The 27,913-nt window shown below is 38.0% G+C and overlaps 1 protein-coding gene and 1 long non-coding RNA gene across 2 annotated transcripts in view; one reads left to right on the top strand and one right to left on the bottom strand.

Annotated features, from left to right (window-relative positions):
• Positions 1-27,913, top strand: part of LOC117215776 (plexin-A4) — a 105,053-nt gene that overhangs the window by 41,015 nt on the left and 36,125 nt on the right. The gene's annotated exons all lie outside the window — the stretch shown is intronic.
• On the bottom strand, positions 19,376-20,603 carry LOC117215781. The gene is made up of 3 exons (XR_004489208.1): positions 20,459-20,603; positions 19,586-20,064; positions 19,376-19,517 (listed from the first exon to the last, which is right to left on the bottom strand). It is a non-coding gene; the product is annotated as an uncharacterized LOC117215781 (long non-coding RNA).

Raw genomic sequence — 27,913 nt, forward strand, 5'->3', positions numbered from 1 at the left:
ATAATGTATTCGTGTAAAAAGGATCAGTCTTTCGATGAGATACTGAAATGAAAACTATATGAAAACCGTATTTGAAAAAATATTATTATCCGCTATGCAATCTGTTTTGAATTAATTGCCAAATACATTGAATTGAAAAACAAAGATAACACAAAGAAGATGACGAAATCCCACTGTTTTCTTCAGTTTCGAAATGGTAGATAGTAGGACATTTTGACTAAGAAGGTCGGTGTTTTTCCATTTCTCAACATTCATTCCATGTTTACGCGCGATCACGAGACATCGACAGAGAGCGGAAAAAGTATTGAAAAAAGAACCAACATTCGTGTCCAGCACGCGTGCAGGTCGACAGAGGCTTCCAGTGGACGGCGTACGGGGGTGGAAATAATGGGCCTGCGGGTGCTCGGTCGCGCGATTCCCCCGGAGATCGCGCGTCACTCATACCGATCGTGAATAATGCATGAGGAAAAACAGCCGCGCGACTCCTGCGCGGTTCCAGACATTCCTGGCCCAGCTCGATTATTTATACCAGCGCGATGGTTTTACGCGTAGGTTTTACGCGTAACTCGCGATCGCCCCTCGAGTTCTCCATCGCTCCTTCGCCACGGCTGGTCTTCGAGTTAGAGAGTGTGTCGTTTATCGAGGCGAAATCAACTCTCGCGATGAACGCAACGGCGACTACGTTGCATCCCTCTCTCTCTCTCTCTCTCTCTTTATCTAACTATCTATCTCTCCCGCTCTCTGTCTTCTCTCGTTTCCAACGGAGGAATTTTTTAATGGCTCGGTCGCTCGCGGCGGAACCGCGGCCACGTAGAATAGTAATGTCGCTTCTTCTTCTGCTTCTTCTTCTTCTTCTTCTTCTTCTTCTTCTTGCGAAACGCGCGTGCTTGCGGTGCGCGCGACGGGGGTGGAGGAGATTGCCAGACGATCGCGGCGAGGTAAATTGCGTGTCGCTTCTTGCCTTGGATTTGTTCTAGTTTTTTGGCGGCTGCCACTCGGTGGATCTTGCGGTGATCCCCGAGAAACCGCTTACATTTATTCCTGCCTCCTGGAGGATCACCGTGTCGGTGATCGAAACTGAGATTTCTCGATTTCGAACGGAGGATGCGAACTTGGCATGTAGAGTGTTTAACGTGAGAGATGCGGGTCGCTTTGATATGCGAAAATGGTAGGAAGCCTTCGAAAGTTTATGCTATCGCGGATATTTAGGTAGTAAATGTATATGATTCGTTTAGAGGTCAGAATTCTATAAACTGAAAAATGCATACGGTGACATTAAAAATTACATTATTATATAAATTATATTTAATATATATATATTAAGATATATATATGTAATAACGTAAATCCTCAGAGTAAATCAGAAGATCGATTCTGGAAAATCGAGTTTATTTTGGGAATAGTTAAATGAGATATAATAACAAATCTTAATAACAAATTTACTACAAATTTTACCTGGGAAATCGAGTATCGATTTTCTAAGTCTTAAATTATCGTTCTTCTCTCGTGATTTATTCTATTCAGCAAATGACTGCCGGTAAAAAAAAAAACAAAAATGAAAATGTCGGTTGGCGAGTAGTTTGAATTCTATAGAATTTACATATATACATATATAGTTATAATTTTTAAGAAACATTTAACTAATCTTTTCTTTTCGCTTTATTTTCAGGTAAGCAATAAAAGGGAATTGTCACATGGGAACCTAGCGTATCAACAATTTGCAGAGTTAATCCGAGGTTTTTATATCAAATATATATATTACTCATTTTTCGCAAAACTCGATTCTCTTCTTGTTTCCGTTCCTATCGGACAGAATCGTTGATCAAATATACAGAAAATTTACGTGCGATATCCCTTCGACGAATACCACTTATGAGATATACCAGTTATAAACAAAACGTGTTGATTTCACGTGCTGAAGCACACGATGGAAGCAGTAGACCCAACTATTAGCTGACACTTATCGCCAAACGCTAGTCGCTTGTTTATATCAGGGACTGTTTGTCAGTCTCCAAGATCCGTAGACAGTTCGCACGGAAAGTGGTAAATACTATATCTGAGAACTACGACTATGCCCTTCTCTCGTTTAAATACCACCATGTGCATAATATGTTTATAGCTGGTAGCTCGAACTTATTGAACGAACTGCAGTAGTCCAACAATAGACAACAGAAACACATATCTTCTGATGTTTTTGTAGACAAGAAATAACGCAGTTTTATCAAAAACAAATACATTTATCGTTCAATTAGTTATATGGTTCATTAAAGTATATGGGCTGTAACGTAAATTGGTATCAACAAAACTATAACAGAAAAACTCTCATTAATTTACGACATTCTGCCAAACGATACAACATATCCGAACTCGATAAAGTCGATAGATTTTCCTCCACCCCTCAGATAGATTTTCACGAAGACAAAACGCAATAATAAAACTCGAGAGCAAAAAAAAAAAGAAAGAAAAAAAGAATGGACGAGGAAATAACAAACATAACGGCGCCGAGAATATTGAGCAACCGCGTTCTCTTTCCACTGAATGTCGTTGTTTTACGACCTCAGGCGATGCACGGACTCTCCTTGAGACACTTTCCGACCGATTTTCCACATCGGCGCCAACGATCGTTTTTACCTCCAACGTACTTTCGTTCCTAGTATGCGATCGCCAAGGTCTCTAAGCGAAGCTTTTTCGATGTCCAGGGATAAGCAATGCGACGATGGACCATATCACCCATACGATCTCACCTGAATCGATCGGTCGCGATCGAACAAGCTCGATGGCTGCTGGCTCCGTTTATCGTTTCACAGGCGGCGGTGTTGCATCGATTTGATTAAAACTAGCCGCGATATGAAACAGATCGTCGTGTCCAATCGAGCCTTCAACGCTTGATTGTGTTTTCGACGATTCTTCCGAACCGCGTTTGCCACGGCCGGTCATTCTCTCGAATCAATTTCACTGATTTAAGCGCCGGATTGTCGCGTTCTTTGAATTTATCCGTCTCGTTCGTAAGAGGTATGCAGGACGGTTGTTCTCGTTTATAAGGCGTGTAACTATATTTTGTATTCATGATTTTCCTGGAGCTACGAGTGACGCAAGCCTCAATCTAGCTAAGAGAACGAGTTACATATACTTTCGTCTTTACGCTGGATAAACAGCTGTTTAGATTTTTACGTAAATCATATTACAGTGATTGGTTGGGTTCAGAAGTGAGAGATAATTGAAATCATAAATGAATTACTTCTGTCTTTCTATTTGTTCATTTGAATGCTGTGACTTAGGTACTTGTTCAAGTATTTCAATCAAATCTTCATCTTTCGATCGTTTCCAGTCATCCAAACGCTGAAAGAAAACATAGAAAATAGTTTGGTAATTATTTAGAAAACCGTCGTCATCTCGGATTTCGATGTCTTTTTAACGCGTTGTCGGTGACATAATCTCGAAAAACGTTTTCCTATACATGTAACCGCTGTTCAGACCTAGTTAGTAGTAACGTCCCCTAACTTTCCCGAGATATTTGCAAAAAACTTCGGCGACCGGATAAAATGACGTCTAGCCCAAACTTATTTTTTGTTTATAGCTTATATAAGTTTGGCTCAAGTGCTGTTTTATCCAACCAATACCGACGCATACATTGTCACAGACGAGTAATTGTAGGCAGAATTCACTGTAGCGGTACCAATCATTTTTTCAAATGTCTCAGAAATTAAGATCGAGCGACGATTACATGCAAATGAAAACGTTGATTTCTAAGACATGTTAAAGAATCATCGAAATCCAAGATAGCCGTAACTTTCTAAATAATTAATAATACATGTCACATATGAAGTTTCATATGCGCGTTTTCAAAATACGAGGACTGACAAACGGAGCGACGCAAGAATAGCAGAAATTCTCGATGGCGCGGCGACGCCGGTGAAACGTTCGCCAGTTCGCCAGCTTCGATCAGCCGTGTCACGCGTTCATGGACATATAAGTACCGATTCGCGGTGCGCCGAAAGCGCGTGAGGGACGAGGAAAGGTGGGAAGGACGCGGTAGAGGACAGACAGAGACGTACAGAGTGCGATCGTGTCGCATTTTGCTCATACTTGGCGAGGACGAACTTTCACGCGAGCAGAATTCTTCACAGCGCGACAAACAATTACCGCCATTACGCCGTTGACATACAAATTGCTTTTTTAACACCGACCGGACGACCATATTTTATGCCCAGACTTTTTGTCTTTTCTTCCAGCCGCTCGTAGTTTATGCGATCATCGCGAGGTTTCGCGTTGCATCGATATTTTTTGCCCAGTGAAAGTTGCCCGAGGATGTAGTCACGACCAAGAGATCGCTGTGTAATCAGGTTCCCCTGGGTGCTTTTCTGAGAAGGGTTTAAAGATTGATTAATGGTCTAGGTTCGATGTGTTTTAATGGTTAAAAATGATGAGATGATCTTCGTTTCGAGGCTCTAACAGTTCTTAACTCCTAACTGGCATCGTTGAGCCTTGGAAACCATAACAATTTAGGGTTAAATTAATTTTGGACTTTTTAATTCAACTCAATTTTATTATTAATTTTGATCACAGAGAATCTACAATATAAAGTAAAATTAAATACTTTAAATTTTAGTAATCTAATCAATCCACTGCGATATTAAACTAGCTTTTCTTCGGAAAAGGATCTCTTTTGGATATAATGAAACTTTGATCAAAGAGCATGCATATTTCTATTAAAATCGGAACTACGAAAATTAAAAAATTTACATTTCACGGACTTCCAAGATCAGGATTGAGCTTCTTTTTCTGCCTGGATAACAGACATATGAAATACATACATCGAATTATTTTAAAATTTAAAGTTTCAATTTCACAGTTACTTCTCTCGTATGTTTACTATCTCCATGCTACTTTCGTGCATCTCCGTATTTATCACGCGAGAAGTATCACAACGAAAGCGAGAAACATTTATATCGTCAGTGAATTGAGAGCCTTCGTTAAAATTCCACGGCCCTTTTTATGAAGCAACTGCTCAAAATGTTTGAACAGCCTCGTCAGAGGTTGTCTAATGAGTTGGAACGGTTCTTGGTATTGTTAAAGGTAGAATAAAACACGGATAAACTAAACGAAGCGTTTCAATGTACCAGACGAATATTGCACGATAAACAATTGAATAATATGCCGCGTTATCTCCGCTCCCGGGTACGATTGTTAAGACTCACAAAAGATTATAAATCGAGAACAATGCGATTTGAAAACGCATTTATACGAACTGTCCTTATTCTCTTCTTGAATCTACTTTTCAGATCGTTTCGCGGTTTGTGTCGGCTGCTTTCGTAGGCAAGGCAATTACATCCGTTTTTTAACAACGTTTATTACCGTTTGCAATTGTACTGCTATTGTAGCAAGTATGCCAGTTGCATTTTTATGCGTTTTCTTTATGTATCTACATTTTCACATTTTCTTACTGTATTTCACAATTCGTTTATTCGATCTAGTTCTCGACTAATTATTTCGCTGGTCACTAATTACTTTATTCCATCTCTTTCTTTCCTTTACGATGCGTATGGAATTTTTCGTACATGCTGATCAAAAAACATTTTTTAATTACTGAAATATACCCTCTGCATATTTTCACAATTTTTCTGTTTCCTCCCATGTCGCGTTTATTTAACATTAGAGTAACCAACCTTTCATTTGTACTGAAATATACTACATTTAAATTATTATAATTAAAATGATATACTGAAAATGAAAGAAGCATATGTAGTTATGTCGCGATCTGAATAAAAGACTGCATTAATTCCGCCAAAAACTGCTACGTACTTTAAAAAATTACGAAAAGAAAAGAAACTTAACCTTGTCATTTTAACTAATTTCATAGCTGTAGCGTTAAAATCACTAAACGTCGTGAACCTATTAATGGAACATTCTCATCCGATTGTGTTTCCTAAAGATCAACGTTACTTTCTAGAGAACGTAAAGACAACGTTATCTTCTAATATACATACACTCGCTATAATCTTATTCTAACATGCACGGAAGCATTTTGCACGAAAATACAACGATCAAGAGCAGCATACACAGGTTGTTAAAGATTATTATCCGCGACAGACAAGTGTCGCGAGCGATGCATGCTCGCCCATAGATCGACACTTTAAGCTCGCCTTAATATATGCCGCTTCACACGTCGTTACATAGCGTTACCTGACTCGCGTTTAATTCCCATCCGCGTGACAAACATTTACCATTGCTCACATTTATGAACTGCGTCGCGTTTGTATGCTCGTGAGTCAGTGGTATTCAAGAGAGCAAATCAGAAAACGGCGCCCGTTTTGTCGTGGAAATCTTATCTGGCCGCCTACCTTGCTCACAACTGAACCGAATCGTGCGCAATTTCAGAACAGAAAGGGTTCGCGAGGCGAGTTAAAAAAGAGGTACGATCGAACGATCCCCGATTCGGTCGCGAAACTCGACGTCCCGTGACAAATCTCGACGCTGAACAGCTCGGATAAGATCTGAGAAACTCTGCTCGTGATCGCGCGGCGTGTTACGCCACGGGCCACGTACGCGTGTGTTCGTCAAAGCGTGACACGTGTCTCGTCACGGAGTGCAGGAAATCATTTTCTCTCGCGGCTCGAGCTACTTATGTAAAGATAAAAAGAACGTTCGTCGACCGGTTCGAAGGAAATCCGCAAGGGTGTAATCAGATATTTGATCGACGGTGTAGGAATGTTGTTTGTAGTTCTAAAAGGGTAGGAAGATACACCGGCTCGCGATAATATTCAAACCGTTGTAGAAACCTTTCACGAACGTTTATGTGCGTTATACGTTACACGAATCATTTTGAAATTTCATTAGCGCTGTTACGAGATTCCATTATTATGATCTTGTGATAAAATTTGAAACAAGTTTGAAAATATATATATAGAAATTACAAAATATTTGGTACGAGTGATGTAAGCATTTCAGAAGTCAATTCAAGAATGTTTAATTCTTAGCAAACAAGTTATTCCTTTCCATGAATTTATTTATTGGAAAAGGAGGACATAAAAAATAGTAAATTCTACAGTAAATTTAAAAAACAGTGTACATTTTGTACCTCCTAATACTAATTCCACATGAAACGTTGAACTTTCGTGAGTTGAAACTCTACCACTCGTTAAAAATGCCGAAAATTCCCATTCCCACAAAGCGAAGACGGCGAATTCCAAGCGACAATGGAAAATCTGTGGGATAATGCGCGATCGAACAGCGCGGCTGTCTTTTAGTATTCGTTAATCCTTGCCGTTAGGAATATTAAAACGAGCCGAAGCCGGGGAGTGGTGAAGCGTATTATGCAAACGCGGCAGTCTTCGATGCAGTTTCTCACAGCGACCGTTTCCTTTGATTCATGGCGCGATTTATAGCGAGCACGTAACCTTCGCTCGTATCGACGGGGATCGAATCGTATCAAACACTGCCGTACCTGCCATTTTTCTACCGTGAAGTATGATTTGTTCACGAGGCGAGATAATACGCGTGTCCATTTGTCAGGGAAAGTAAGTATAGTACAAGAGAAGTCGTTCAATGTATGTCGAATAACGACGTTTGTCAGTGAGATTATTACGCGTAACGAAGGAAAATGAGCTGCTTAAACGAAGTATGTACTATGATCTGATTCTAATTTACACCTTTCAGTGTGCAGATTCATTTTCATGTAGATTTAAATTGTTGACTCTTAGAAAACGCAAAGTCATCGGCATTGGTATAAATAGTTTCGATAAAAGTTGCTTTCACGCGGCTGTTCATTAAAATTTATTATGATCACTGATGAAATCAGCTACGAAAGGGACTATCGAATGTAATGAAACTCAGCCACGTAAGAAAAATGCCACTGCGTTTATGCGTCGAAATCCATTTACACTTTACAGTGGATGTAAATAAATTACAGGAAAATGTAATTATATGTTTTGCAATCGTATTCGTATGTAGAAGCGGATTGTGAATTAACTTACTGGCTGCAAAAGCCAATTGGCGAATAAACAATGAAGTTACCGAGGAAAAAGAAGGCGTGCCCAAAAGACGAATAAACTTATCGTCGCATCGTCAATTAGAACGCCAAACAGCTGGCGAATAAAAATTAAACGGTAAATCAAAGTTCCATTAAGAAAACCAGTTTCATCTGCTCCATAGGCAGCACGTGTCTCGTTCGGATTAAAGGACAGAGAAAAATGAGAAAAGGCAAGAACCCCGTGGCGAAAAAGAAAAACGATCTACGTAAATCGTTGAAATAATCGATGAAAACGTGGAAACGCAGTCGATCAGCTTAACACATGTACGTGAGCACACATATATATATACACACACACGGTGGAAGGAAGGTTTTAATCGAGGCGATTTGTCCTTTCGTCGGCACGATCGCGATTACGCTCGCCGCGAGAGATGCAGATTTATCGGTGGAATCCCGATCGCCGAAGAAACGAGCGACGGCCTCGTCTCTCGATCCACCTCCACCTCCACATTGACTTTCCTTTTTCATTTCGATCGTCCTGCCTGGCAGCACAAGGAACCGGTTTTCGCCGCATGGAATTCCAGGCTTTCCTTCCGAAGCAAATCCTCCTACCAATCCGTACGTGACTATATATCGCGTCCTTGCTACGACCCGCTCTTGGAATTCGTGTGTCCCGGCCGACCCATTTTCCATTTGACGTCTTTGTTGGTTACCTTCTTCTTCGTTTTAGAGAATTTTTTCTGCCAGTTTTTAGATCTCCATAAAAAGAAAATGGATATTTTGCGAGAGAGATTGATGTTTGATAGAGCGAATATTAAGGAAGAATTTTGGATGATTTGTTTTGTATATTTTTCTGATTTTTTCTGGTTTTGAGTTTATTAAATAATACTAAAGATAGTATCGATTATTTGAAGAATAGAGAAAATGTCCAGAAAATGATTTCACTTTGTTTCCACTTAATTTTATACGAATGTCTTTAAAGTTACAATTCCTACTATTAATTTACCAGAAACCAACAAACTGTTTGATTTAAAATTCGAAGAAATTTATGAGTTACTTATATATAACATATTTCGCGTTCAATACGGTTTATATGCCTTTACTTCGTCTTTCATCTACCATACGATGTAACAGAAATAAATTTTTATCCAAATAAATTTCTTGCTCGAGTAACTTCTTATTCAATTGGATTCTTATTCGTTAGTAGCGAATGAAACTGTGTCTTTTATTTCTATTCAATATCTGCTATCCAAACAAAATTTTCACCGACTTTAGTTCCAACCCGTTCGTTCGAAAAGGATAACGTAGGCGAAGAAAAAACGGATAAAAACGGGGAAAGAGGCACGTGTTCGCGAAACTTGCCCGGGTCATTGAATTTCTCGCGAAGCGAGTACCGCGTGAAAAACACTTTGTGGCCGTAACGCAATTAAAAACGGGCTGCGGCGCACGGATATCGCGGCCGAGAACGTGCACAGTATAACGAATTCCACGGTGACGCATGTTGTGTTTCGGTAATGGCACGGCCTGGCCAGGCCACCGTGGAAATCGTGTCAGCCGGTGCCGCGCTGCGACTGGATAATTCGAAAAATCTAAATGAAATTTAATTAACCCCGGGATCCGTGGCGGCCTATTGATTCCCCGGCTCTTCCGCTCCTGTGGGATCCGCTACGTTCGGGTCACCGGTTCCCGATTAGAATCATCTTTTTCCCACTGAATTACCCTTGAGATTTGATGGAATTAAACAAGCCCGTGATTTTTTATGAAGAGATCGACTACAGGTCTTGCTTGCGTGTTTTACGAAGACACAATGGGGTAGTTAGAAATGTAACGAGCAAATATTTAGATCAGGGTATGCTGTACACTACTACTATTTTAATACAAAATCGCTTTTTCGAACAAATTACCATTTTAACCCTCGAGTATTATCTATGTGATTATATTTAATGTGATGAAAATAAAGTGATGTATATACAATAATGAACGAAGCATTGGCATAAGACAGATCTACAGAATACATGATTGTTTGTACAATATATAATAATATATATTATATATTATTATATATAATATATAATAATATAGTATAACAATATAATATATAATAACGCTCGAGTTTTTAATGTTTCAGTGTATCATAATTTACTATCGTTAAGCAGCTATGTAATAAAAAAAGATAATACTTTTCAATAAAACTTCTAGCGAAATATAGGATTTCAATTATCGCAAAATTAGTATGAATATCATGTCTGCAAATGTTTAGGAGCAGATATAAAATCAAACATATAATATACACCTTATATGGGAATTATAACCAAAGGAGAAATCGCGATTCCTTGCAACAGTTCTTCAGAATATACTAGGTATGTACCAACTCGATCATACTAATTTTATTGTATTTTCAATCTTCGAAAGTTACATTTTACGAAGAAATTAAATGAAGAATTGTATTTTCTACAAATTTGCGCAGAATTTTACAAGAAGATCTATAAAATACCAATACGTTTTGTAGCCACTACTACAAAGTAGCTTACTACAAAGAACATTTTAAAAGACTATAAATCAATACAAAATATATATATGTGTGTTGTAACCGAAACAAAAATTTCGATTTCTTATATCAATTATTCAAAATATATTAAGTATGTATCAACTCGATCATACTAATTTTATTTTCAGTCTTCGAAAACTACATTTTACGAAGAAATTAAATAAAGAATTGTATTTTCTACAAATATGTACAGAAGTTTACGAGGAGAGCTAATACCAATATACTTAAATACCAATATCTTTTATAGCCACGCTAAAACTTACTACAAAGGACATTTTGAAAGATCATAAATCAATAAAAAAATTCCTAAAATTATTGCTAAAACGCAAAGTTACCTAAAATGATCTCGATTACTATAGTAACGTGTAACCGTAACTTTTTATTCCTCTGTATGCATTAAGCAGTTGACGCGCCTATAAACAATGAACGAAAGCAAGAAATGTCCGGTTCATCGTTCTCCCGATTTGATAATTCTATCCTTAATAGTAGCAACTTAAAAAAGCAAAAGCTCCTCGGCAGTGGTAAAGTTCGGAGAAAGGCAACTTGCCGTCTCGATTGGTGGCAAACTACCCACTCGACATCGCGACAGCGATATAAATCGGCCGGTTGAAACAGGGCATTTTTCCAAAGGTGTGCAAGGTAGCCAGCTCTTCTCAGCTAGGAGGCAGAGGTCTGTGGAAGTAAACACGCCAGAGGCGTCGCTTCGTCGGATCGTTTCTCGTGCGAGTTGCGTCCGACCGATAAATCTGACCAGGGTCTCCGTGCACGCGTAATCGCGTCCGTTTTGTACGTGCCGTGTACGCGGCGGCGCGGAGGAACGACAAATCGGCGTCTGACACGATTAACGAGTCGTATTACAGAGTCTCGAAAAGCACTTACCGGGGAACTATTTAGCTCGCCGTCTACACCGCCGCGAACGAAAGGTAATCCCCGTGGCTTTTCGATGTCCAGCGCCCAGAGGCGCTCGTATGTTCGTCAGACATCCGCGGAAAAATAGATCCGTCGATTGCGATTGATTGGAATGCAATTTTTCGGAGCTGAGGGAAGATTGAATCCTCTCTCTTTCTTAGTTCTTTTTCCTTTCTTCCACTCAGATGGTGGTCTTTCCGATTAGTTGGTTTTTAGTTTGATTCGATTCGTTGTTTCTTTACGTTATTGGATCGGTACAGGACGGATTTTCATTTCAGACCTTTTCGAAAATGGCTTTTTTGGATTGAGGCGAGCGATCTGGTTCACGAGTCTGTTTGTCTGGCTGTAGTGGTTTCGTGGTCAAAGTAACGAGATGTTTACTGGTTTTGATTTCTTCTTTATTTTTGGCTCGGTTGGTGATAAATAATAATTTGTGTAATAGTATTCGAAGGGAATTTTAGCGTTACGGTGATCGGATAGCTTAGAGCGTAACTCTCGCATCAAGGATTAACGAAATAGGATTTTCTTACATTTGTACGACAGTTAAATAAAAAATACGATAATTGGAATATTTGAAAAGTAGGAAGATGGAAATAATCGAAGGTAGATAGATAATAAGGTAATAAATAACAATTGAAAAAATATTTATGACTAGCGGTACATTCGTACTAAGGTTTAACGCTAGCATGAATGTTAAAGATAAAATAAAAAAGTATAAAACAAAATCGAAGCTAGAGACAAGCTATCAAGCAACATAAAATCGATCAAAGATAAATTTTATCACTTCTGCAAATACTTGATAGAATTTTCACACCCATCACAGGAAATTTTCGAAGAATACGAAGATGGCATGGAACGTTACTGCGTCATTTCTTTGATGATGGCACTGCATTTGGCTTTCCTGGTTGTGTCGCGCCTCCGATTGCAAAAGGAAGCTCTCTTCGTCGATAGAACCTGTTATCATACCGAAAGAAGCGGTTTGTCCATACCGAGAAAAACAAAACTCGCTTACAGTGAAACGTTTTAACTGATGTTTGCGGTACAGTCGAACGATCGTCGAAGAGTTGCAGTATGTTTAAACGTTGACTTGCCGTATCGTCGTGAAATCCGTCAACATTCCGGAAATGATTTCCGCGGAAGTCTGCTCGACGGTCGCGGTATATATTTTACATTGGATTTCGCGTTTCAAGCTTCTTCGGTGGATTTTTCTTTTACAGTTATCGTTCTTCTCTGGCTATACTCGGATTTTTATTTACCACGATAAATAGAACGTTTCCACAAGCTTTATTTATCGCGATATTAAAACCACAAACACAAAGAGCAACAAACAGAAAATTAAAATTGTTCAAAATCATGGAAATTTATATTTACAAATGAAAGGATCGTATATACGTAGGAAATCAATTCCAGGATCTTTTTTTAAAAGAGGAAATCTGGAAATTATGGAATAAACAATTTCCAATTAAATGCAATGCCGAGATTAATATCGTTCAAACACTTTACACGGTCAACCAACGAATGATCAAATATCACGTGTGCTTTTAGCAACGAGATTGCTGTTCCGTATTGCTTTCATTATGTACATGCAGATTTAATATCGCGACCGAGTCTGAGAATACTGCCCGTTGTTTTCTCTGTATGCCCGGTTCCAACAAAATTTCGTTTTCAGAACATATTCGGGAAAACAATAATTAATTGGTTTGATATATCTTTCTTTATATGTAACAGGTAACTCACGAATGTATTTTACGAATAATCATAGAAAGCTTTTATGAACATCTTATGTGTGTTATACAAAACTGTTTGAAATTTTGTTATATTAAAAATATGAAATTTGAAAATTATATGTAGAAGTCACAAACTATATATATTACATTTTCGAATAATATATTCGTAATATATTTATACAAAATTGTTGTAAGTCACTGTAGCTTTCTTTAATTACTTCTATAATGTTTTGTGAGGGAAAAAGTAGAAAATAATGTTATAAAAGAAAAGACTGCCTGTTTGTAATTAATTTTTAACATATAGTTGTGATTAATATTTGGCACAATTAATTCTCTAATTTATCTGAAATTGAAAATCCTTGATATAAAAGAGGTACTTCTCTATTTTTTATTATTTTATCGATGATTTATAATTGACAGTCGTTCCAATTAAAAAGCTTGGAAGATGGTAAATTCGTCGAGCTCTCGGGTAACTTAATTACTACGCCAATTGCAGCGTATAAAAATATCCAGACTCCAGTTCAACAACTCAATTATTCAACCCTTTTCCTCCCCAAGTAACAAACCAACCTTCCAGCACATTCTCAACATATGACATACGAATTAAGCTTCTATTAGTGCTTGCAAAAGGATTTCTACAAATCCGTAAATTCCGAAAATATAATTCATCCATCGGTTTTCGTTATAATATTTACGATGAAAAATGCTGAATCTACTTTATATTCCCATTTTACGCTATTAAGATCCGGTCTTTTTACGAGTATGTGTCGAATATGTGACTTACGTCAGTGCGAGTATGTGTCTAAAACGCATAAAACATTTTGCACGTCCTATTTGAAGATTACAATTTTTATTAATCACGAAGTCGGGTAATAATCTTTTAAAACATACAAATCACTTTGCTATTAGATTTCAGGCTATTGCTCGAAATCGATACTTTTTGTATTAAATTATTATCGGCAATCAGAGACCATAAATATCTTGCCGTCTGCACGGTAGATACTTACACATTTATGTCGTTTGAAATGAACAAAAATGAAATGCAAAGAAGCAAATGCAAAGTATACGTAAATCAGCAGAACTAAAATACACATTATTACACATTTATAAGACAAAACGCTTCTATTCGAGATTCGTTCCCCTTCATTCGTGCTATATTGTTTCTTCAAAATTAGAAGAAAGACGACATTCGTAGCATCTAACTATTCTTTAGCTTTCAAAAGACGATAAATTCAAAACTTGTTCAGAAGAGTATCTCTCGGTAAAAAATGCTAAATGATTATAAAACTGTAAGGTACAAGTATTTTTCAGATCATCACGCTCGCAACATGAATTATAAACGCTAAATAAATTAATAATTCCAAAAGAAATCCCATTTCCTTTTGACAAAAGAAACACTTTAAATTATTTAAACTCTTATATAAGCAAAGCGAAATTTTGCCTAATAGCGTATACAGCGACAAATAAAAATATCCAGTCTCGTCACCACGTGCATCCGAAATTAGTCGTAGAATCGGAGCTGAATTCCAGACAAGCTTGAAAACCGGCCGTAGCTCGTCTGTGGACGTTTTTAATCGTTGTTTACAGAGAAATCGAGCGACAGGCAGGATTTTCGAGGGCCGCTTTGAAAGTCTGCCCCGCTACCGTCCATTACGTTAATTCGTGGCGGCCGCACGCGCCGTTCCCGAATCAATTCGGTGGCTGTGACACACGCGTGAAACGCCGAAAGAGACTGTATATACACGCGCTTGTACTTGTCCCAATACGCGAAAAAGAGAGAGAGAGACAGACAGACAGACAGACAGAGACAGAGAGATAAAGGGCGGTTCTAATTTATCAGACCGTAGTTTATTTGCGCGGCGAGTCCCGCGCCGAGCTTGTTCAGAGAAAATGGGAAGAGCGACCAGGCGCAAAATTTGCACGGATAGACAAACAGATGAATATCGGGACACATCCGCACAGCCACGGCTGATTCATAATACGATACGTATACGTACCCGGGAAATTGTGTTCCATCGCGGTCGAATTTTGTATTTTAATTTCGTGCTGGTATTAAACGGGCCGCCAGACCCGTTTCAATACGTACCAAGCCGGTTTCATATATCCTGCAATATTCGTTATTCGGTGAGCAGTTGTATGTATATTTCGAACCGCGTTCAAAAGTCTTATTGTTAGTTACAGTTATTATACTGGATTATACATAGAATTTTCGACAATTTATTTATTCTATTATGTTCCGTATATTGTCGCGAAGGTGTTGGAATATTTGTTGTAAAAAAATATTTGTTTATGTCTATATCGTGTTTATTACATAGAACTCTTTGAAGTTTCATTAATACAGTAGTGAAACATAGTTATCGCGATCTTTTTTATGGTAAGAAACTGAATATGTTTCAGCAAAACTGTATATGCTTGTAAATACGCATGGTAACTGGCACAATGATATTTTGGATAGAATATTTTTGTAAATATTAGTATACCAAACGTAATGTTAATAACGGTCTTTGCATTATTATACCTACTTAGCATTTTACTATATTATTATAACTAAGTTTCCGCAACAGAATCCCATAAAAGAGTTGCTAATAGGGTTAGCCCGAGGGGAATTAAGACTCCGATAATCCACGGGATTAAGAACTTCGATCCGATTTACTCAACACTGGCATCGTTCAGGATGCTATTTTGGCGAGGCAATGTATAGAATGGTTCTTTCTTATGCTTCAGTATTGTTTCAATAGCTTTTTTCGAAAGCAGAAGTTCGTGAATGTTTCGTTACGTAATGCGTACAATCCATTGAGAACCAACGTTGCATGAACGCATTTTATTTGCATTTTGCATGTTTTCTTTTTCATAATTTACATTATGAAATTTTGTTTCTTAACGTTATAATTATAAAAAAAAATTGCAAGGATTTGCTTAATTTTCTTTCATACTTTAGACGATAATGTGAATATATGAAAATATTTATAGCACAATAATATTATTCGTCTTTCGGATTTTATAAAACTTGCTTGATAAAACAACACGTAAATTATTTTAGAATTTCCAATAATAATGCGTTCAAGTAACTTTTACGCTTGGCTCTTAACAGGTGAAGCCTACGTTCTATAAACAACCACGACGTCGTAGTTCGACCGTGGAAAACCCTGAAAGCGAGCTCGATCGGAGAGCGATCAAACTGGCAAATCGAGTTGCATTGGTAGCCGTAAACGATCGATAAGACGTCATAAAGAACCGGAAAAACGGGGCGAATATCGAGCGTAAGCTGTCCTCGGCGTTCCATTCATGAGATATCGAGGAGTTTCGCGCGCGGGGCGTTGAAATTTGGTAGCGTTAAAAAATCGGCTTTCACGTTGCAGCCTGTTCAAAAATATACTTTACGGCCTGGACGTTACGCGAAAGCGTTTCGGCGGAACGAAAATCGAATACGTACCACCTATCTCTGTTCTCAGGCCTTTTACCATCGTAGAGGAATAAAATCAAACTTTCGCCGAGCCAAGCGTCGAGCGAAACAATAACGAAAAAACGTGAAGATAAACGGCGACGAAGAAAACATGGCAAGTTGGTCGTAAGCGGTTCGAAACGATCGTGGAAGTTTAAAAACTGGCAAAAGACGGGTGTGTGTAATATTTCATAGGTATATCGCTGGTGGCTTGGTTCCAAAACGCGTGTCTCTTCTCGAAGCCACGGTTAAATGACAAAATCCCTTGTAAACTGTAACATAGATCAGCCAGTTGAAGGATAAACGAGCAGACAGAAGCGAAACGATGAACAAAGAGAGGAACTCGACGTAACGGGGATGTAGTCGAACGCGAACGAAGAAAGAGGAAGTAGAGACAGGGTGCGAGAAACAGGGTGGAATCCCTTTCATCTCCGGGGTGCTGGCTGTCCCCGCGACTGAATACGAAAACGTCATTTAATTCGTCGTTCTGCGATAGTCTCTCCCTGCCTCCAGTCTGTCTCTCTTCCGTTTTCATCTCATCCCTCTTCGAATCTCTCTCTTTCTCTCTCTCTCTCTGCCACCAAACTTCCTTTGTTCTTCTTTTTTTCATCCTTTTTTTTACGTCCAATCACAGCATCAGACACTTCCACAGGATATCGATCATACGGCACGTGGAGATCACTGTCGGCCGGCGAAACGAAAAAAATTTTTCCCGATATTCTCTCTCTCGCAGGGCGAATTCGCTTCAATTAGAGCTCGCTCGATGAATGGTACTTACAAAAGAAAAAAGAGGAAAAAGGAGAAAAAGGAAAAAAAATTGGCAGACGGGGGTGGGACGGTGGATGAAGAAGAAAATGAAAAGAAAAAGTAGAGGCACCCTTTCGGCGCGTAGAACGTGCAGACCCGTTGCAAATCCGGCTGCACCGCGAAATTTTACGAAACGTCACAAACGCTGCTTCTTTTTTCCCGTCTGTCTTAATGTAATTCGATGTCCTCGCGCGGATAATAAAACGCCAGACAGGTTCCATAAACGCGTCGTCGATGGACGTTAACACGCTCGGGATTATGTACTTCAATTCGAATATTGTCTGTTTATAGCTTTATAACGAACTGTGTCCACTCGTTTCCGATACGTTTTATCTTGATTTAGAATTGGTATTAAAACGTGGACGTGGTATATTTACGCGTATCAAAGTGAATTGGACATTCGATATTTTTCGCGTCGTTTTAGAGTTTATTTCCGATATTTATTAAGACAATTTCCATTGAATCAAATCTTGTCATTTTGCGGAATAGATAGCCGTTTCTCTGTTTTTCCGCCTGATGAAAATTCTTTTCTCTTTTTTATTTCTTTCAATACTTGGAATAAATTTTAAAAATTCTAACAATTTCTTAATAATTCTTGATGTTATCCTAACATTTTTCATAAGTGAATTAGTGACCAATTTATTCCGGCATCTGTGCAAAAATGATAAATATTCTAGAATTACATTTACACATTTATTTATGTATTAGAAGACCATCGAACAATTTAATATTTTAATACTATCGGTGAAGAAAGCATCACAGGATGTACAGATTAGAGATTTTAGAGGGAAATAACGGCATTTTGCTTGGTACTTCAGTCTAGTCTCGTATCCAGAATAAAAGCTAACGGCACGATTGCTATGAAAGAAGAGTCGTACCATCACGAGCACGAGCTACATCCTCAATTGTAAAACTCAGACGCTGTAGTTGCCGACAAATACGCGAAATGATGGCGCATTATGTTAACAGTCGATTTAGAAACACTTGTCCGTGCAATTTCTTTCTCATACGAATCACGGTTCTTCCTGGACCTGACATCAAGCCATTATTCATGAAAGCTAGAAGAATTTTCTTTTCGACAATGGAACCTCCCACCCTGTATGTCTGTTCTCTTATTTATCACCGGATGAGGCTGTCAACCCGCGACAAATATTACATTCCATTCATTTTTCAAGCTTTTTAATATAACGTCATGTAATGTATTATGTATAATATGTTTAGGCGGAATAATAGTGTCAAATTTATCGGATATTATTGAAATTTGTTTATATAGGATGAAAATCATTAACATGTACCGTTTAATAGGTTTATTATCGCGTTGTATGTTACGACAAACTTGTTGTTCAGATTGAAAATACAAATAAATAAACTGAGAACTGAAGTAAATAAACTGTGAATGTGAATAAATATAGCAGGAATGAAAACGAAATGGACAGACCAAACAGATTAAAACAAACCGGAAATACAAATAAACAAACCGCAAATAGTTCCAATATTATAATGTAGGCACTACACTTTGTGTAGTAACAAAGAATAAAGGCATCGGTGTGTATTATCTGCATTTCGCGTGATTAGAATAAAGTTGTTTCAACGTGATAAGATACGAAATGCATTAATATGTGTATCTACTAATACAACAGAAAGTTAGAACATTCTTGTATGTTAGTGAAGATTAAAATAAGTGAACTGGGAAATTTTCATGAATTTTTAGTATCGTCGTATATCATTTTATTTTTATTATTATTTTTAATTGAATCATTATGAAAATGGTAGAATAGAATTTTTGTTTCTCGGTTTACCTTTAAAATTGTTAAAAGTCTGTACAACACCAGTTGCTTCTCTCATTTCTGAAACAAAATATCTTTATTATTATAATATTTTTATTATTATTTTTAATTGAATCGTTATAAAAATCGTAGAATAGAATTTTTATTTCTTGGTTTATCTTTAAAGTTGTTAAAAATCTGTACAACACCAGTTGTTTCTCTCATTTCTGAAACAAAATATCAATTTATGTATTCGTATCTGTATATTTCACCAACCAATAATATTTCGCTCTAAAATAACACACCCTCGATATAACACAATACGGATATTCGTGTTAAAGAGGGTTACCTGTAACACAATAAGGATTACATATCCTAAATTCTCGTAATACCTCATTAACAAACAACGATACCCACTTCAGAGTCACTAGATATCAGAAATCCGTGGCGAGAACCTCGTTTGAAGATCGTGTAAGGGGTAGAAATTGCGTGGAACACGCAAGAAGCAGCTCGAGCGACGATGTTTCGAGTAAAAAGCAAACCTCTCGTACGAGACTGGCCTCGCAAGGTAAACTCTTCGTCGAGAGGGTGGACCGGCACTCGAAAGGGCTAAATATCCGAAACACAGGCGGTCCCGTTATAAAATCAAAATGTCTAGACTTCTTGAACGAAGGGAAGAGTCCCTCGGGGTAGCGCGTCATAATTCAGTAGTTTGCCTGCCGTGAAACTCACGCAATAGAAGCGGTGGTGGGCTCTTTCAACGGTCCCACTCAAATGGTCCTTGGGAACTAGCACGCGCCAATTTGTATGGGAACTCCCCGAGAACCCCTCGCGTCCTTAATATGTGGTTAAATTTCTTGCTCTTTTCCCTTCGTGTTGTGTCCTTTACCGAAGGACTATCGAGAAACATATTGAAAAGTTTCGTGAATTTACAGCAGCTGTTTCACAACTTTTTTTTGAGTTACAAGCCCCTTTCATAATAAATAAATAATCTATGATTCCCCCCCCCCCTATATGAAAGAGTCTTTTTAAAAAGATAAAGCAAGCACATTAAAAATGGAAATTTTGAAATATAATACTAATGTAATGTTTAATCACATAAAACTGAGGCAATGACCATCTGCACTAAATATAATACTAGGCAATTCTTATAATGGTCAAATAATCTGTCAGCCCGACAAGTAAGAAAAATTTTTAATAAAATATAGCAACGTATGTTTATTATACGTGACACATCAATGTAGCTATATTAAGCTAAACAAATACTAAAAATCCGTAACTAAAACTAACCGTAGCAACATCCCGAATGATACCGCTGACCTCTTTAAGTCGTCCGCGATCGTCGAGTTGGGAAGCCAGAGCTTAGAGTGTCAGGGACGAAATCTCGTTTTCGCTGGCAGCGTCGTGGTACAGTCACGGAAATCGTGAGTACAAAAGCTAGTACGATACAACAGTCGTGCTATAAAGAAGCTTTTAAGTTAATCTGTTGAACGATTTAAAAGGGTCTCGGGAATAAATCACCCAGTTGAAAGAGAGGTCCCGCGATTGGAGTAAATAGGAAAATCGACCGGTCAAGGGACGGTCGGTGCTCGCAAAAATTCCCTGCTCGTTGTCGTTTGTTCGTGTTGTGGGAATGGAATGGCGTCAGGAGGAAATGTATGAATTGCCAGAAGCAATGGTGTGTGGCATCGTTTGTGCACGATTGTTTATTTGGTCTCGCGGCTGAGTCTAGTTGTATTTTAAGAATCGTAGATGGATGGTTGAACATGTTCTATTTAGTGCGGCAGTTATTTTTTAATAGGTCATCTCATACGTAATACGATTTTTATTGGTACGTATATCAGATGAAAATAAATATGAACAAAGTTCTGTGACAGACTGCAATATATATCCACTATGAGAAGAACATAGGCGCTATACAGTTTAAACTACATCGAAAATAATAAAACAATTGGATAAACAATGATGGAGTAAAAAATCGATGACAGAGAATATTTATATTAATCAGATTCGTAATTGTTAAAATTTAGTGCTTTAAATTACAATATTTTCTTACGTGAATTAACCTGTTAATCAATTCTAATTGATTTTAAAATGAATAAACAATCAAGTTTGCTCGCAAGAAGTTCAATGTTATTATTATAAAATTTTTATTCGCGAGAATCTTGCATTTTTAGATAATGAACATTGTACCTTTGAATAATGAACTTTGTATTTTTCTGACTTTCGTTTCATCGAAATTCACTCGGAATATTACAGCATATTTCATAAATATAAAATGGCATGCATCGACGAATCCATGGATTTCGAGCGACAACGAATTATGTGGAATACGAGATGAAAGTATCGTAGCGTCCACGCTCGTCAATGTTTAATAAGACCTGATGATCATCGATGTTATTATTTTCAGCTTCGATTACGTTGATAAATTAGCCGACGTCTGGTACGTTTTGCCATAAATTTGAACCTAACGAGCGTAAAAACCGTCGAACCAATTCGTCCGGTAATATGGTAATCGGTTTCGGTAATTAACGATAATATCATATCCTCTTTGAAAAGCCTTTTTTGAGAGAAAAACAACAAATAATCTGCTTTAATTAAAAAACGCAAAACTATTGTATTAAAAAAAAAGACAATTTTTTTACTTAACATCTAGTAAATTAAATAATTGCTATATATTACACATGACTGTATACGTTTCTAGTAAGAATTTGCGCAACTTCAAGAATCATGCTATAAATTATTATTAGTGTCCTGAAATAATATTCTGCCTTTATTGTCATAAAAAGTTTATCATAATTTTTCATTTGAAAAATGAAGATTTATCATGAGGACTTTACGCGATGGCGAATAAATTTCTAACTTAATTAATTATGAAATTAAAGGGATGATACTTTTAAAAGTTGAAATACGACTAGATTCAAATTCTTGAAATCTCGACTTACGTTACTATGAGTTTCAGTCTATCATATCGGAAAAGTGCTACCAAGACGTGGCCATAATTCGCTAGTCAGGAACTGTAAAACAATTTCCAAAGGTACGGTGGACGATTCTTCTCCTCTGTCCTTTCACGACTACTTCACCTCGTTTTTCTTCTTTCTTTTACTTTACTTTCGTTTCGTTCTTCGCGACACACCTCACGTTCGTCCGGAATCATCGCGGACCTCGCAATTTCTCACGGTGATTCTTGTTGAAGGGCGGACACGAGTCGACAAGAATCACCCGGACACTTTTCTCCAGAATTTCTAATCTAATTCCTGTCAAGTTTCTTGCGCACGAGGAAATTTTCCTGTCGACTCGCGGACAGAAAGTACGTCATCGACTCACCGTGTTACCCGACTTTTGGAAATTCGACGCCGCTTTCGAACGTGAATCGCTTTTCTAATAAGCAATTTTGATTTTTTAACATTTTCTCGACGCTCACATTTTAACGTGAATCGAACGATTTTATTCAAAATAACGTTGATTTCTTAATGCAATCGTTCACATTTCCGTACTAAAAAAATGTATTCGCATTTAACTACGTTCAATGCAGTATTTTTCACTGACTGAGCAAATTTGAATCAATAACGGTCTGAAACTCGTGCGCTCGTTTACCTATCAGCGTGCCAGAAATCGGCTATAGGCCGATATTAAAAAATCCCCGTCGAAAAAAATCAAACGCAATTTGGATGACAGACCAGGTCAGGCAAAAATCATCCTCGCGTTACCATTTTCTCCTGACGCTCTGTTTTTCACTGTCCGGGAAACGAGTTGTCGTTCCGGCATTTAATAACATCGCCGGGTCTGCGCCTCTAACGTAACGATCGCGGTCGCGAAATCTCTATTTAATTTGTCATTGTGTTTACTGTCGACACTAACAAGATTCCTGTGGCAACGCAATAATGACGTTTCCCAGGCATTACTATTTAATTTATCGTTCGACGCATGATTTCGATACGCGAGATTGTCGTCTGGATTTTCAAGAATCAACCAGCCTCGCGATAGAGAAGCTCCACAATCCCCAATTATCGAATTAGCATCAAAACATTTAATATCGTTGATAATTTTAGCAAAAGTGAATATCCAGAGTGAATCCTAATAGCAAAGTTTATTAATTCCTAAAGCATTATATATACGCGTTGATAATTGGAGGAACTGTTGCAATGAATCATGAAAAAAAAAGGCAGTTTAAGTCATTTGAGTAAACCAACGGAAAGTAATTCCAAATCACATCACTTTTTAAAACGTGAAATTTTAAAATAAATTCGGCTAATATTCATAGCGATAAACTTTTGCACGTTTGAATATGAAACCTACATCTTTCTTTCCGTTCCAAATATTAGAGTTGTCTCTTTAGTGCTGTAAACCTCAATCTGTATGCATCGCCGTGACATATATTTTATGTCTTCGTTATGTCCATGAACATTCTGAATTTTTTAAATCGGGTTAATGTGGCGATTAATGTAATCAAATTAAGGACGAGTACACAACTAATTTCACTCAGTATGCGTAGTCTAATCACTATTTATTATGATAATTGGTCACATTGACCAGTAGCGAATAATTAAATGTACTAGTCAATTCATGGAAATATACGACATTAATATAAATATGATACAAAGAAGCATTATTTGAGGAAAAAGGATTGATCCAATAACAACTCTCACACCTTAAATCATTGTTCGAATTAACTGGTCATTCATATTTCCCTTGTTAAAAAAACGATCCTCTCAAAACGTCTGTATACCACGTACAAAACCTATCCAGGATGTTACTACATAGTAACACCATTTACAGGATCAGCCAACGAGGCGAGTTGAGCCTTTAACGCCATAGAAAAGCTCTTTAGCATCCCATATAGACGCGGTGTCAAAGGTCCTCCTCAATTTGCCCCTCGATGAAATGAACCGCCATAGAATGGCAACAAAATTTGAGCTATCCAAAGGGACAAATAGATCGAGCCCAAAGATTCACACTGGCTGGCTGGCCAGTTAATTACGCGGTAGGTCGCTTTTGTATACTAATTACGATACCGTTCAGAGAGCGTATCCTCGGCCTGCTGTCCCTCGCGACCGTCATTTGCCTGAACGTTTTACGGCCGCCTCCGAAGAGCAGTCCTGTATAGGATACATCAGTTAATTGCGTTAATACCTCTTGATAGAAGAAGCTTTGTCAGCGGCGAACAATGCCGGGTAACAGCTCGAAGGAGTCTGTCTACGCTTCCTTATCTCGCCACGGATTTCTCACGAGCGTATCTCTAAAGAGAGAAACGGATAGAACGAGATATAGAGAAAGAGAGACTATAGCCAGTGAAATCGTTCGTGTGATGTCTGTGGAAGAGTGTTAGAAAGGTACGTTATGACACGGTGCAAGATAAATCGTTGACCCTGGATCGGTATCTATAAATACGATGGGCTGATTGATCGATATCCGTTGGACCACGTTGACTTCGAGCGGAGTGAATCATGAATTATCGGGTAATTTGTTGCCTTCGTGGGAATTGTTCGATCATCTCTAGCGCCTACTATTTCGTAGGCTTCGTGGAGATTCTGGGATTAGTATAGGACTTTTTATAGGTAAGGAAACATAGAGATCTTGGAATCTCGATTATGCTTTGTGTGCGGAAAGCATTCATTTTCTGAAGTGAGAAATTGTAAGAGGAAAACATAGTTGTAACGAATACTTGCAAATTGATAGATAGGCAAGTTTCGTGTACGATCTTACTTTATCTTTAGTTGCAAATTCGGTGGAGTTAAAATTCTAGGATATTTAAAACTATTCTATTAGGCTATTTGAAAAAATATGTTGTTTTAAATGAATACGTATAAACAGAATCTAAAATTCTTTTCTCAAGGTTCTTTTATCAACAGCCACGAATATTATAAATATCAATGGCCATTCGTAAATCAAACATGTAACTAGAATCCCCAGAATCGAAATACTGAATTCGACACGCTCTAAGCCTCTTCAGGGATTGCTGTTTGTTAGGTGCGAGTTTCTTTCGCTGAGTTGAGAAATCGATTACAATAAGGAAGAGCTGGAGTTTGAAATGGTCGTTGGAAAGGGTCGTTAGAAAGGGAAAGAAGAATCGAAGTGGTGCTTTTGCGAAATCATTCGTGGAAGAGTGACAAAACGTCTCACCGTACATAAGTTCACTGTCGATTATTTGTCACTGGTATTTTAAAAGTGAACCGAATTCTTTCTTCTTTCGTATTTGTTAGATTTAACTGGTGACGTTAGCTTCAACTGCGTTCGAATCGCTGCTGTTTCGCAAAGATAACTTCTTACTCTTCGCGTCAGAAGTGTCAAGCTCGGTAACATTAGGAACCTGGGGAACCTTTCACTTAACGCACATTATACTAGGTGCGATAATTATAACTTTGGTGCGCAAGCGGCAGTACGCTGTTTCAGAGGAACGGCAACTTTAACTTCCGCTCCGGTTAAATCGTTACATTTAGCGCTGACGCGAGTTTTGCTAACGCTGCATATTTCGTGAATAATGTAAACAAATTGTAACTATTTTCTACGTTACAGATTAACTTTTTTATCTCTTGGCTTCGATCTTCTCTTTTTAATTTTCTACTCTTTGTAGGTAGAAATATGTATCCGTATAAATTCCGTTCAACATTCGTAATTAATTAGCGCTACAAAATACTTAGGCACTGATAAAAATAGGAGGAATTTTCGCCACAAAAAATCTAGAACTAGATTTTCTTAGCTAAAGCTTTCATCATAATTTAATCTTTAATAAACTTGCAGAATATTATAAAAAACGCAAATCCAAAGTGAATATTTAAAACTCCTTTGCATAATAACTTACCAATTAATGATACGAATATTAACAAATTGTTATGAATTATAGAACTCTTTTTTGTAATTTTACAATTTTACCACGAGCAGGATAATTTGGTAACTCGTAACTCGTAGAATTTACTTGCAAAATTTCATTTATCTCGTTATCAAATTTATTCCAAAGGATCTCTTAATACTTCTAATCTATGACATGAAATTTTTCGACAACAATATTGGTGAAAACAATATTGGTTCAATTGTATAATTTAATCATTTTAACAAATATCGTAAGAGCTATCCAACGATATAAAAACATGCTTCACATAATTTCCTCGCAAAAAGAACCGCGTGAAGCCATCTAAATCTTCCCACAACTTTCTCGATCGATCCTTTGTCGATCTTTCCCAACGAACGCTGTGCCTGAAAGCGATCCAGAAAAAAAGAGGCTAACAACAATCACCAATGTTCGAGATTCCCGGGGTACATCACCGGGCGATATTATTCCCGGCGTTCCCACGTGGTCGACCGAACAATGAAGAATGACTTGGAAACCACGAACTTCGCAGAACCTCACAGAAGAAGAGACACCAGAATCTCTCAGGATCAACTGCTCGGTGCTTGTCATTTTCCGCGGGGGTTAAATCGTTACCCGGCGCAACGATCCATCTCGAGAGCTATTCAACACCGATACTCGACTTCTGCTCGTCCTCAAAAACACAATACCGACTGCACGAAGTGCACGAACAACGTCCAAGGAACAGTGTCGCGATTAGCGTAGGAATGCCAGGCGTTGCTCGCAAGATGATCCGCGCTTTGCGTTATCGAGCTACAACGATCGACCACGATATACCGATTACAAGCTATGTTTCGCTTATACGTCGTGTTCAACGTTCGACTAAGGCGCTCCAGCCATGGGAACCCGTAACGGTACCCGTTGTTTTCCGGGAACCAGGTCTCGTTCCTCGCTTACGCTCGTTCTTTTCTTTTTTGTCCTTGTTTTTCGCTCACTTTTTGTTCTCTTTCATATTTTTCCAATTTTTTTTCCTCCCCTCTCTTTTGGTGACGAAGTCTTATGATCACGAAGCCGCCTCGACGTGCTAGGAAACGAAATACCGTTGAAACTTCCTGTAATTCCCGTGCACGTAGGTTCAGACTGTGTCTTGTGATCGTTTGAAGAAAATGTTGGTCGAGAGAGTGAGAGAGAGAGAATTTCGTGGAATTGCTTGCGAGGTGGTGAACCGAAATTGTTGAAATACGATCGTGTTTTTATATGATGGAATGCTTGGAATCGAGTTGCTTTCGGATCGGCAAGTTAGATGGTTTGCAGTATGGAATTATGAAGTTCAATGTTGGGATGTCTTGCTTCCGCGCTTGCTTTCTTCCGTTCTAGAGTTTTTATTATATAATGTGATACGTGAGTGTCAGTTGTAAGCATAAGGGGAAATACTCTGCTCAAAAATGTGTTTCCTTGCGTGGAAAATGTAACTTGTGTAGAATTGCGGAGAGCGAATACGGAAATTGTTTGAACAGTAAATTTTAATTCCCTAGAAACATTTTACCAGATATTAATTTTGCGGGAATATATTTTCAAATTGACGGCAGAAGAACGAATTAACAACACAACAAAAGCTATTATTTTCACTGATGATTACAAGCTTTTGATTTTCAAATAAAGATAAGCGTGTTTCTCTGCGTTTTGTTTAAACTATTTAATAACGGACTATGCTCTTCAAGGATTAGTTTTAAAGTATATTATATCATAAGATACAAGAAGAAAGAAGAAACTGTGTTATTTCTCGTTATAATTAACATATTAGTGCAGCAACAATGCGACGATTGTGCATCTCTTATTTATGACAATTATAAATGCACGCGATCATTACGGAAGTCACATTTTTAAAAAAACTCGTGTAATTGCTATCTGCGCTCGGGGCGTCGTAATTTGGCAAATTTAAATTAACGCGCGCGAAT

This window comes from Bombus bifarius, unplaced genomic scaffold (assembly GCF_011952205.1).
Source record: "Bombus bifarius isolate JDL3187 unplaced genomic scaffold, Bbif_JDL3187 scf7180000009790, whole genome shotgun sequence".
Lineage (NCBI taxonomy): Eukaryota > Metazoa > Arthropoda > Insecta > Hymenoptera > Apidae > Bombus > Bombus bifarius.